This window comes from Mustela nigripes, chromosome 4 (assembly GCF_022355385.1).
Source record: "Mustela nigripes isolate SB6536 chromosome 4, MUSNIG.SB6536, whole genome shotgun sequence".
Classification (NCBI taxonomy): Eukaryota; Metazoa; Chordata; class Mammalia; order Carnivora; family Mustelidae; genus Mustela; species Mustela nigripes.
In genome coordinates, this window is record NC_081560.1 from 159,255,605 (window position 1) to 159,268,454 (window position 12,850).

The window sequence follows — 12,850 nt, forward strand, 5'->3', positions numbered from 1 at the left end:
TCAGACTTTTGTTTTTAAGGAAATGAAATGTTAAAGAGACCTATTCCCCATTCTCTCTTCCTTCTTCAGAGATAACCACTATGAGGACAATTGTCAGACTCGTCATTGGAAAATCTGTGAGTGAAAGAAAATAGAAAATATGACATTCTGGCTAGCCTTTTCAATGGGAAATATCTCACTCTTGTTTTCATTTATATTTTCCTAGTAAGGTTGAACATTTTTCAGTTTATTGGCTACTTAAGCTACTTCTGTAAATTGCCTATTAATATCTTTTGCCACTTACGTGTTTGGTTATTTGTCTTTTTCTCATTGGTTTATAAAGTTCACTGTGTAGATGGATTATTCCTTTGCTTTGTATATGTTGCAGATACCTTCTTCTAGTCCATAACTTTTATCTCTCTTGTCTCTGTTCAGATGATCACGTGTTGTATAAGAATTTTAGATTTGAAAACAATCTAACATTTTCCTCTTTGATTTCTGTTTTTTTTTATTTTTATTATATTCCCTGATCCATGATTAGAAAGAGATTCTCAAAATGTTTTAAATGTTTTGATTTTCATGTTCTGGATTTTCATTCATCTGGAATTTATTTTGTTATTAGGTAGAAGTCTAATTGATTTTTACCAAGTTGCCACATACAGTTGGGTATATTTTTTCTGTTGCCATCTTTATACTACTTGTTTGCTTTTCTTGTCTTATCGCACTGCCTAGTACTTTCTTTTTTTTTTAAAGATTTTTATTTATTTATTTGATAGACAGAGAGAGATCACAAGTAGGCAGAGAGGCACTGCCTAGTACTTTCATTGCAGTATTAAATTGATGTGTTCTTGGGCTGATGCTAAATATCATTTAATTTTGATTACACTAATAGCTAATAATGCAGGTATTATCTCAACTTTATAGATGAAGTAACTGAAACTTGGAGAGGGTAATTAACATTCTCAGAATCACACAGCTAGTAAGTAATAACAGAGTCAGTATTCAAATAGAACTCTGAGTGACCACAGAGTTGAACTGCTTATACTGTCTCTTATCACAAATGACTCTGGGAAAAGATACTCTGTCTACCTTGCCTGCTCTTGCCTAGATTCTCTATGTATAATGAAGAAAGGAGATTTTATTGAAGTCATGCCAGAAAAGCACTTCCAGTGTGTCTGAACAAAACCAATAGACTTTGTTTAATTTAGACCTGCCAAAAGCAGATTAAAGAACCTTGTAAGTATGGAACAGGTCTTATTCCAGATGGTATAAGCATTCACCCAGGTTAAAAAAAAAAAAAAAAAAAAGTCACATCCTGAAGTCTCCTTCAGGAAGGAGGAGTATATCTTCATAATAAGTTAACATTCTCAGGAATATTAACAAGTAACTGGAATTCCTTCCTTTTTTTCTCCCTTTGTTCCTCCCTTGCTCCTTTCTTTCCCTCCCTCCCAGCCTCTATCCATAAAAGATTTGAGGCAGCTGCACATATCTACCCAAGACAAAAATAAAATAATAAGATGAGAAAAACAGGGAAAAAAGGAAAAATAAATATGGCAAAATTAATGTTTGCCTTAGCGTCATTTGTGAGAGTTTGGCCACAACATAGCCCTAAGCATCCTAGCAACTGAAGCAAAGAAAATCTATCCAGCTACACAATTCATAGTGACCATGGGATCAAAATAGAATCGTTGCTAAGGGGATACATAGCATTTCCTAATTTTGCCATGGCCCTTGTACAGGGACCCTCTGTGATGTGGGCAGTGCTTACCAGCATCTTCCCAGTAATGAGGAGGTACATCTCACCTGTACCCAGTTCCCCTACTCAATACCAAGCTCTTGAGGGGGCAGGCACCATATCTATTGTATTCTTCATTATATACCAGAGCCCAACACCTAGTAGGTGCTCAGGATATATTTTTTGAATGAATGAATATTTGTAACATCCACCAATAAAAGCCAATGGCTGAATACAAGATCAATGTGCAGAAATCAATTATATTTCTTCACACTGGCAATGAACAATTCCAAAGTGAAATTAAGAAAACATTCCATTTACAATATCATCAAAAGAATAAAATACTTAGAAGTAAATCTAACAGAAGAGGTACAAGACTTGTATATGGAAAACTACAGAACAGCATTGAAAAGTCAATGGCAAAACATTGGAGCAAATTTATTAAAACCAATTTTACATGAAGTAAAAATGTTGATATTTTAGGAATATGGCTTTCCCATGATTTGATTTGATCAAAGACTGTAATTTAAAATTTAATACAGATAGATAGGCCAAACGTACTTCTGGTAATTCTGTATGATCATTACTTTTTGCATCCAAGCCCTTGGTAAGAAGGAACAGGAGAGAAGTGGGGTTTTCATTCTTGGTCAAGAATCCGAAGGGTAAATATTACATGTTGCCAATAAACAGTATTGCTAGAAACTTAGATGAATCTATAATATACCACAATTGCTTTGAGAGTTGGGAAAGAGTATATTAGGTAAAACAAAATCAGGATGTATGGGGGAAATGGGTAACATTTGGCCTCAAATGTTTAGCAGCATCTAATTCACACTAAGGACACTTGTATGAATTCCCAAGTTCAACCATTAATCTGTATTCTGATACCTGCCTTAAAGATGTGTCTGCTGTCATTAGCTGATTTTTCTTGAGCCCACAATATGGGCCTCCCACTCTTGCAAACCACTTCACTGATGTTTTCTCATGTAATGCCCTCGGCTCCATTAAAGAGGCACTGATATTGCTCTCTCCTTTTACAGAAGAGGAAACTGGGTTCTAGAGAAGTTAAGCCACTTGCCCAGGGTTGCACAGGAGATGTGACAGTGCCAAAAACCACACCCACACCCTGGCCTGGGAACCACGCCACCTGTGTACCCAACCACCTTGCCACTTGTTTCTAGCCTGGTGAGAGCAAACACTGGTTTCCTGTGATTGGCCAGAAGTGATTTTCCCTGTTAGATATGGCTAATGTTGGATGTACTCTGGGGTTTTTGTTTTGATTTTGGCTTCAGGACACCACAGTTAAAGAATTGCCCCAATCTTAAGACCATCTGTCCAGAGTGTCTCCTAGAATTTTAGGATAAGCAGCTACAGTTTATATGGCATTTGCCAAGTGTTGAACTCAGAAACGTTACTGCTACAGCAGGGGCCTGGACACGAGCATGGTTCCCAGGCTTAGTTCCTGCCTCACAAGGATTCTCATTCTGTAACAGGAGCAGAGTGTGTAGTGAAGACCTTGGGCTCTGAAATCAACTAATACAGTTCAAATCCCGGTTTAATCATGGAACCGTCCTCATAGTGGTGTTGGAAGGAATAACTAGGCCTGTCGGGGCACTTCACACACCAGAAGGGCACTTAGAAAGCTTTTCAGAACAGTAGCAGCTAAAACATACCACCTTTTTTTTTTTAATCTTTCAAGTATTTATTATGTATGTTAGCCACTTTAAACGGCACTAGAAACACAAAAACAGAAATTGAAACCTTATATAATTTACAGTCAGGTGAGGGTGGAGAACAGTATTCAGATATTCACTCAAAGACTGGAATGCGCAAGACCAAAAATGTGTTAAATGCTGGAGAAGGGACTATAATGTTGGGATATTCAACTTTGTCATGGAGCTCAAGGAAGCGTCCTTAAAAATTCAGCTTATATATAAAGAATGTTTGAGAGTTCTCTTGATGGGGAAAAGAGAAAAGAGAATTCCAGGCATCGGAAAAATATCTGTAATGCAGTGTGGTGAAATTCTGTATGAGTTCCTAAAGTTCATCTAATGGGGCTGTGGTGCTAGGAGTCTGGATAAGTTTAGTCTCATGTGGTTGTGGTGCTGGGAGTTTGGGTAAGTTTTGTGTAGACAGACACAGCACACCACCTTTTAAAACTGGACATCAGAGTGGGGAATGTGTCTTGACGACAGGCAGATACAGCCCAGCATTCAGAGCCTACAGCAGCTTTGTGCTGCAGACTGCGAAGGCCGCTTGGACACTCGCCAGGCCGGACTTTGAAAATTTAAACATTTTCAAAATTATTTTTAACCAAACTTAAAGAACAGGGATTCCCACAGTGTGAAGGACGCTGCTGCAGCTTTGCCATATCCCCTGGGGAAAGGGACCAAGGGAAGCTTCCTTTTGTTTGTTGGAAGAAAGGAGGGATAGAGCGGAGTACAGGGTGGAGACAAGCATAGGACTGAGAGCTCTGTGCCCGGGTGCTCGGCCAGCTGCCCTTGAGCTCCTGGCAGTCTTTCCACCTCCATAAAACCAGGGGGCTGGACAGTGGGCCCTCCTGATGCTGACATTCTGTGAAACCATAAACGCCTCTGTCGGGCTGCAGTTTAACGTGGACCCTCAGTTTTTATGGAGAGACCGTGTTAGTCTGGGCCCTTGCAAAGATGTCTCTGTATCTTTTGCATAAGTACCGGAGAAGGCATTGTCCTTTCTATTACCTGGTACCCTATATCCCAGCTTATAAATTCCTCTGGAAATTTGGAGCCAGGAAAAAGTTTGTTTCTCAGCTTGAACCCTTACTTGTTTTTGGATTGGATGACATCTATGCTCCCCCCTCAGTGTGTTTCTCTTGTGAATCCCTTTGCCAAGAAGCTCAAGAGCTAAACATAGTGGTTAACAATAGTGGCTTCCCTCAGACAACCCGGGGCTCTAAATCCTTCTCAGAGCTGGATATTATTGTCGTTTGACTTTATGTACTATAATATAGAAACCACACCAAATCCCTCTGCGGCATTCCACGGGGCATCGGTCGTTGATGCAGAATGACACAGTGACTAGATACAGACATACACGAAGGCTGTTTCCCACTCTCAGTGGCTTCTGTTGTGCTGCTCTGTTGTCCCTCTTCTGTTTCCCCACACCCAGTGAGCGTGAAACAACAGCAGCACCCGGGACTCAGTAAGGACCTACTCTGACCTGGCACTCAAGTCTTTTCTATGTGTTTTCTCATTCAGCAACGTTGTGTTTGAGGGTATTACTATTTTCTTTACTTAAAGGTGAGGAAATTGAGACACCCGAAGGTTAAGTAGCTGCTCAAGACCTCAAGTTAGTGAGAGACCAGCCCTTTCCCTCACTGGTGGTGGATAGGCAAGCCAAGAGGATCCCATTAGACCCAAAGAGTTCCTTCAGCCCTGGGATTCCTAGTGGCAGAGAGGCTTTAGCCCATCTGGTATTGGCTTGTTTATGTGGATTGTTACTAAACCAAGCACAAGCAAACAAAAACAAGGAGTTAACATAAGGACAAGAAGGAGAGAATTGGTGACCACAGAAGATGGGAAAAACCTCTGGGTTCTGACTCTCCTGAGATTTATTCTGAACTCCCATTGAATCTGTTTGTTTGGGGAACCCCATAGAGTCTGAAATGTCAATTTTTTTTTTTTTTTTGGAATGTGTATGGAGTCAGGCTGTGGTTGGGGGATGGTTCCTGAGACAGCCTGCATTCCCCCAGACTTGGATCTACTTGGAGTCCAGCTTGGCTGTGGGTCACAAATCCTGCCCAGCCCTAACAGGGTTGTGGAAGCATTTCCTAGTGTTGCCTGGCTTCCAGAGCTGGCACCACTGGAGGAACCTGTCAGCCCACTTGGCCACAAGCCCTAAGCCAGTCCTGCATGGTAGCATCTTTAGCACCAGTCCTCGCTCCTCCTCCCACTGAATACAAGACTGGCCACAAATATGGACAGAGTGGGAAGGTGTCATGGCCAGCTGACTACCCAGGGCCTGGCCTTATAGATAGACTAGGTAAGTATAGCCTTACTCTAGCCATTGGACTCAGCTGGGAAGGTGTATTCCATAGGCAGACGTCTAAGTGTAACCAAATAATAAGACAAATTTTAACATTTCACATTCAAAAGTGTCTTGCATTCAGTCAACAAATATTGATTGAGCATTGCCCTGTGCTGAGCATCATTCCACGTGCTGGGGGCAGAGCAGCAAGCAAGCTAATCTGGAGCTGCTGATAGGGAGCTCGCTGATTCTGCAGGCTATTGCCTGCGTGTGGTCAAGTGCTGTGCTTGAGAAACATTGTCTTTTGAAATCTCTTTGGTTAGCTCTGCCTTTAATCTGGAGATGGTATCATTGCTCGAAACATTTTTGGAACTGCCCTTTAGGAATCGCCTTCAGAGCTAGTCTGAGCCACACAGGAAAATCCATCTTACTATTTTATAGCCACACCTAGATTGTGACCAAAAATGGTATTGCCCTGCTTGATGACCTACATTATTCCCCAGACTTGGCTCTGATTGAGTGGCCTGTAAGCCAAAATTACATCCACCCTCTAAGGATGGCTAATCACCACCACTGGGCATATTAGTAGTCATTTGGATAATTTTTAAATAATTTATCACTTGCCCAAACCCCCATCACCCTTGGTGGCTCTGTAGGAACACTTAGCTCAGGCTCCCTTATTTTTATGGTGCAATAACCTCCTTCTGCCTCCACTTTCCCTACCAGGTGGGAAGGCTCTGGAAAATAGGACCATATAGTTATACCCTCTGCAGTGCCCAACATGGAACTGATATTCAAAAATGTGTATTTACTCAAATGGAATGTACAGGCTCTGAAGGAAGTTTCCAAAGAGGTTTTCCAGAATTGATCTGAGTGACAGGAGTGTCACTAAAAGAATGGGTAGTGTTAGTGTCATATATGGAACTCTAGAATCCACCAGGCCTGGCTCCAATCCCTGCTTTTCCCCTTAACCAGCTGTGTGGCTGGCCCCACAAGGTACTCATTCCCTCTGAGCCTTCATTTCTGCATCTGTGGAATGGGAATGATAAAACTGCCTCTTAGGGGCTTTTATAGGGCAAATGAGAATACTCATATAATGCCCTTAGCATGGTACCTACTGCATAGTACACTCAATAAATGTGAATGGTGTTGTTATTATTATGATTATTACAGTGGTGGTGGTGGTGATGGTTAGGGAAGCTGGCAAGAGCAATAGACTGGTGGTTAAGGAGCCACCAGACAACTCTGGTACACTGCTTACCAGCTCACCACCACCTCACTCCTCTGTGCTTTGGGGGTTCTCTTCATATACAGAAGAGGAACAATGATAGTATCTACCTTGCAGAGCTCTTGTGGGGGCTCTGGGAGGTGTGCCCGCAAAGTGTTAGCACAGTGCCCAGCACATGATAAATCCTTTGTAAAGTTTCACATTGTGGTCAGTAACACATCCAAAAACAAATAGTCTGTCTCTGGCATCCCCACCAGTCTCAGGCCAGCCAGTCAAGAACAGTCATGAAACCCTAGCAGGTCTCTCCCCTGAGCAGGCGCTTTTCCCCTGCCCCCTGTCCTCATCCCCTTCTTATCCAGCAGCAGTGTGGCCCTCACATCTTTCCTTCCCACCTGACTCAGGGACCGTAGGGTCCTGAAGGAATCAATAGCAGTTGCCCATTGGGAATGGTGTTGGGAACCCCTGGGCTTTCTTGTTCATGAAAAGCTACAGGAAGAGAAACAGACTTTTTGCTTAAAACAATACTGTTTTTCCTGGGAGTTGCCTTTACTTTAAAGACATCTGCACCTTTAGGAGGCTCTCCTATCTCACAGCATGGCAGGCGCTCACAGCCTTGGATTGATGCCTTCTCCCATAAACCCCTCAATACTAAGTTTTTTGCATGCAGATTCATTTTGGGTTCTGTTTGCTACCTCTTATTCTCTTGAATAAAGCTGTGGGTAATTGAGAAGTTCTGAATTTCTCTTTGGAAAACCTCTTAATCTTGACGAGAGCAGAACAATCCAAATAACTCTACGTTTAGACTCTAGATTAACAAAACCCAAAGATGAGTATTTTTTTTTCCTCTCTCCATCCAGAAAAGTTGTATTTCACAGCAGTTCTTACAATGCCCTGACCCTGGATCAGGGCCCTCCCCTGATTCTGGGTATTACATCATTTTATTTCAGCTAATGTAAACACTCATCACCCTGTGTATTGCAGGATTTTTCAGTACGGTTTGAGATTGGGCTTCATTCGGTGGGTCTGGGTTGTTGCAGTGACTAATGGTTTCAGAAGGAAGTGCAGCAGGAAGAGGCTTTGCAGGAATGGAAGAGGTGAGGCGGCTCCATGTGAGATCCTGCAAAAGGATTAAGATTTGGCACCGAGTTGGACTCTGTGCAGCCTCTTAGGCAGAGAGCCTGGGGAGAGGGAAGCAGGCTGTCAGCTGGGGCTTTGCACGCTCTCAGCCTGCCTTGAGGGTTGGTTGGCTCTTCCCGCTCTCTGCAGGACCTCACTTTACCTTATTAAAGGATGGCTGTGGACGCTGGAGGCTTAAGGAAGACCAGGTAAGGGCTCTTGTCCACAGATCCCCCGATGTCTTTAATGCATGGGATCCTGGGGACTTTTCCTTCACTCACACCCCTGTGCAGTGTTAGCCAGAACACAATTCCTGTGAGACATTTCGCAGAGATCAGGGAAGTTTCTTTCCTAGTTAAGAAAATTTCTAAAATGTTTTAGCCGCAAATACTTAACTAGAGAGATGCAAATTTTTTTCTCTGAAATCACAGCTTTAAGATTACTTCTTTGCATTTTAATCTACTGGATTTTAAAAAGAATCCTGATGGTTTATTAGATGTTTGTTTTCCTTCCTTTTATAATGACCTGTGGTGTGTTATAGATCAACTTCTAGTTTAATGAAAATGAATGATTCGTTATTCTTTGAATAAGTGGATCTTTTTGCAGATTTGATTTGTTTTTCTCTTTTTTAATCTTTTGGCTTTTGTGCATATGGTACTGGTAAAGAATATCCTTAAGTATAGCTAATTCTTAAGAGGAAAAGATATATACTTAGGAGTTCATTTCAATCATATTTGATAGGATCCCTCTTTGAAATGAGCTACATGTTTTTTGATGTTTCAGATAGACTTTATTAAAATTTTCTTTTTCTCAGTGTAAATGTCCCTAGCTGGTGGGAAATGTGATGCAGTTTATCTGTGTGGTTATTTATTTACAAATATTAAAAGCAAGTTAGACCTTTGATAAGATTAGCTCAAGAAGAGATAATTGGAAGAGTAGTTTTCTGCTCACCACCAACTTAATTCCAAATTCTGTTCCTTTTCTTAAAAAAAAAAAAAAATCTGGAGTTAAAAATAACCCAGAATAAAACTTGAAAACTGTTTTGTTTCTCTGTATTTGGCTAACTTCATTGCAAAGTACTGTGTTTAAGGAATTCAAGCTATGAGGACTACTCTTGAAATGGTTCGCACAATTCTATCTGTGAGTTTCTATAACCCTTTTCAAGAGCATATGCTGTTTTGTGAGTTATTAGGATTAAACTTTTCAGTGAGTCTTCATTTCTTCTATAGCCCTAGGAGATGGATAACAACACTAAGAAAGTAACATGAAAAATCATGTCAGTTTCCTGACACAAGTTCAGTTTTCCAGTGTCCATCATAGTGTAGAGTCGCCGAAGTGAGGAAGGGGGGCATTTGGCACCCCGCATCACAATGAGTGACTGCCTCAGACCATTGTGGCTGACAGAGGCAAGGACCCGTGATCCCTATTATTTATTGAAAGTGAAATGTTTTTCTTAAATATAGGGGACTCTAACCCAAAAACCATTGTTTGGGTGAGAGGGGTCTGTGCCTCCAGTTGTTCTTACTGTTTGTGTTTGATGAGCCCTTTAGTTCCCGTAGTCCTCTGGTTTTTCCTTTGGAAACAGACTCGCAGTAGAGTCTTAGTATTATTTATTACTTTAACTTAGCATATTAGCGATTGTGTGGTTTTTTTTTTTTCTTTTAGTGGGATAGGTAAAAACAAGGCAGTCCTAAAGCAGTTTGAGAAGGTGTGAGAGCAGCCATCATCTTTAGGAAAATAAAATCATGCCAAGGGTTAAAACATGAATGCAAACTCTTATTTGTGCTTTGTACATTCTCTTCCAATTATTGAAGAATCTAGGCAAACCATCACTACAAATGCTTTCCCTAATTGAGCTAAAAAGCAAACAAATAAACATGCTGTATAGTGTGGAAATGGTATGTTGTCCTGGCTTTCCTCATTGTCACATTGATATCATCTTAAGGGACATCCTTAGTCCTCTAATATTTTTAGAAATATCAAACAAAATATATTTTGTTAACAAAATAAAACTTTGCCAATGTATTACCTTATCCTCATTCTGTCTTCCTCCTTGTCATTTAGGAGAGGAGGGAAACTGTTCAGCTAAACAGTTAAGGAATGATTACCAGGAACATCCTAGAGTAGTTGCCATGAGTTACCCTTTCCTTTTCAGTGTGCTCTTGATAGAGGTGTGATTTACTTTTTTGTTGTTTTTATTTCCATTGGAATAGCAAGGTAATCATGTGGCTGAGAAAAATGTTTTAAGTACAAAAAGGTAAATAATGAAAAGCCTCCTCCATGGGTTCCAGACACCCAGTTTCCCCTCTAGGTAATGCCTGAGAGAATTCTGAAAAGGAATAAATAGCTCTTTAGACCCAAGCTTCTCAAGCTTTACCGTGCCTTGGCAAACACCTGCAGGGTTGGTGAAAACACAGCTTGCTGCCCACCCCTCTCACATGCCCCCAAGATTCTGACTCTGGAAGACTCCGATTAGGCCCCAGAATTTGCATTTCCCGAGGTTCCCAGGTGCTGACACAGCCTGCTGGGACCACACTTCGAGCAGTGACAGTTAATAGCGAAGGCCTCCTTTTTCTGCATCTGTTTTCTACTGTCTCTCCTCCACTTTTCAGAGTGGCTGCTGTTGAAAACCGTGGTGGAAAATAAATCACATGGGAGAAAACCGTGGTGGAAAATAAATCACATGTCTATAATTAGAATTTGGGTGGAAAGAGGGGTGTTGAAGGTCGAAGGCATTGTGTGTGATGCCCATACAATGGGTAAAGGACATTGTCTTATAGTTGATCTCCTATAAATTTGTATCTCGATTACAACCTGAAATGGTACCATAAACTGAAATGGGCACCACCTCCATGAAAAATCTCTTTCTAGGCCATGATTTTGAGAACATGCGGCATAATTATATGCATACACACAATATGCACATGTGCTGGGAAAATGACCCTGCCTCCATCCACTTTCACCTCCGCTTCCCTGTGAACATCACCATGTCTCCTCTGTCCCATGGCAAATGGCATACGTGAATGTGTTTGACACAAATGAACACAGGTCACACTTTGGTACTAAGCAGTGGTTTCCATGAAACGAGCCCAAGTTGGAAACAGGTTTGTTTTCATTTATTTTTTGACTCCATATATGTTTAGTGGGGGCCTTATGTGCCACACAGTGCCAGGTCCTGAGATATAGCAGTGAGGGGGATGACATGGTCTCTGCCCATGAAGCTTCGGGTGTAGTAGAGATTCTTGGAAAGAGGGGGCAAGTAGCCCAGCACAGAGATGAAGAAGGGAGAGAAAGGAGGAACGATAATGTATGATGCATGTGCTTAGTAAATGACTGGTTGTGTGGATGCAGCCCTTCCAGTTCATGCTCTGTTTAGTTAAACAATTACTCAGGGCAGGTAATCACATTAGGACGATAGGGGACACCCATGAAATTAAAACATAGTTCTTGCCTTCAAGGCATATGCTCTTTAGGGGCCCATGATGCAGCTCTCAACTGTTCATCCCTGTACCATTTTCCAAGAGTTTCCCCGTATATGGTGGTGCCCTAGTGATAGTGTGATGTGGGTTGGATAATAAAATAGAATTACTGGTTTCTGGCACCCACTTCTGCCCCTTCCCAAAGGAGCTGTTTCTGCAAGAAGAACAAAAAGGGAAAACACCTACAGTGTTTTATTTAATGCTCATTGCACACACTGACATGCTCTGCCACAAGAAACCATTTGGATTCAAATGGCTTAGATATCTAATACCAATAATAACATTCTCACCTGCAACATGGAGACATACAGAGAAAAAGCAGATGCGTGTATGTGTTGCGGGGTTTTGTCAGAGGCTCTAAATGTCAAGTGATTTTTCCATTGGGGTCAGTCCAACTGAGAAATCCAGTGGGGTCAACAAATTGCACCATGAGAAGAAAACTGTGGCAATGACTGCAAGCTGAGGCAGGTATGGACAAGGAGAAGCCTTGGGGCATTCCAGAACAGTGACTCCTTTTTTGCAACAATTGGCAGAGGGAGTTGTACACTGGCACGAGTTGGGTAAAGACAATCTGGTGAAAATGAAGAGAGCAGAGGAAGGAAATCAGTAAGATGGAAACTGTCCCGTGCATGTCTAAGAGGTAATGTGCCCACCTCTCTCCATTAGTCCCAGTAGTGTGACTTGAGAGCAAAGAACAGGAGGGTTCTGAAGGCTAATTTGGGAAGCTGAGAAAGAGCTGAAGATCAGAACCTTTTGTGGTCATTGCTGAGCTATAGTCATATGTGTGTGTGTGTGTGTCTGTAGTCTGTTGATGGCTATCATACGTAATACAGGTGGAAACAGGTAGGATTTGCAGGTCCTAGTGAGAGCAGATACTGGACTACTGTGTTCCTTAGGATTCAAAGGTTCTTGTGAGACAGCTGGAAGAGAAGGGTAAGAAACCAGAGTCATGAAACAGATTGTCAGAGTAGTGGAGAAATCCAAGGAGCCTCAGCATAAAAATGGCATTAGGAAATGCCCAGTGGGTGGAAATAGCCAACAGTTCATGAAAATATGGCAGTAGAAAGGGGTTATAAGCCACCTGACAAGGATAATGAGATTGAGCTGGAAACGGCAATAGGACTGGCTGAGCTAAAGAATCAGGCCAATTAGTAATAATGAGGGTGTTTACTCACTTGTAAATTGGCAAAATATCTCCCTGGGATGAATTAGGACAAATGATCATTTCCTGCCCTAATGATTTTACAGAAGAAAAGGAAGAGAACCACCATAGAAGGTGCAGAGAGTATCTGTGTGTGACCATTGTAA

At 41.6% G+C, this 12,850-nt stretch overlaps 1 protein-coding gene across 3 annotated transcripts in view; it reads left to right on the forward strand.

Annotated features, from left to right (window-relative positions):
- The window catches only part of PLCE1 (phospholipase C epsilon 1), a 324,484-nt gene that overhangs the window by 91,653 nt on the left and 219,981 nt on the right, over positions 1-12,850 (forward strand). Inside the window, exon 1 of one of the 3 annotated variants that reach the window (XM_059398160.1) lies at positions 8,141-8,272. The exons of the other annotated variants lie outside the window; for them this stretch is intronic. The gene's annotated coding sequence lies outside the window, so the exon portion shown is untranslated. Of the gene's footprint in view, positions 1-8,140; positions 8,273-12,850 lie in introns of those variants that run through there. 3 annotated transcript variants of the gene reach the window in all.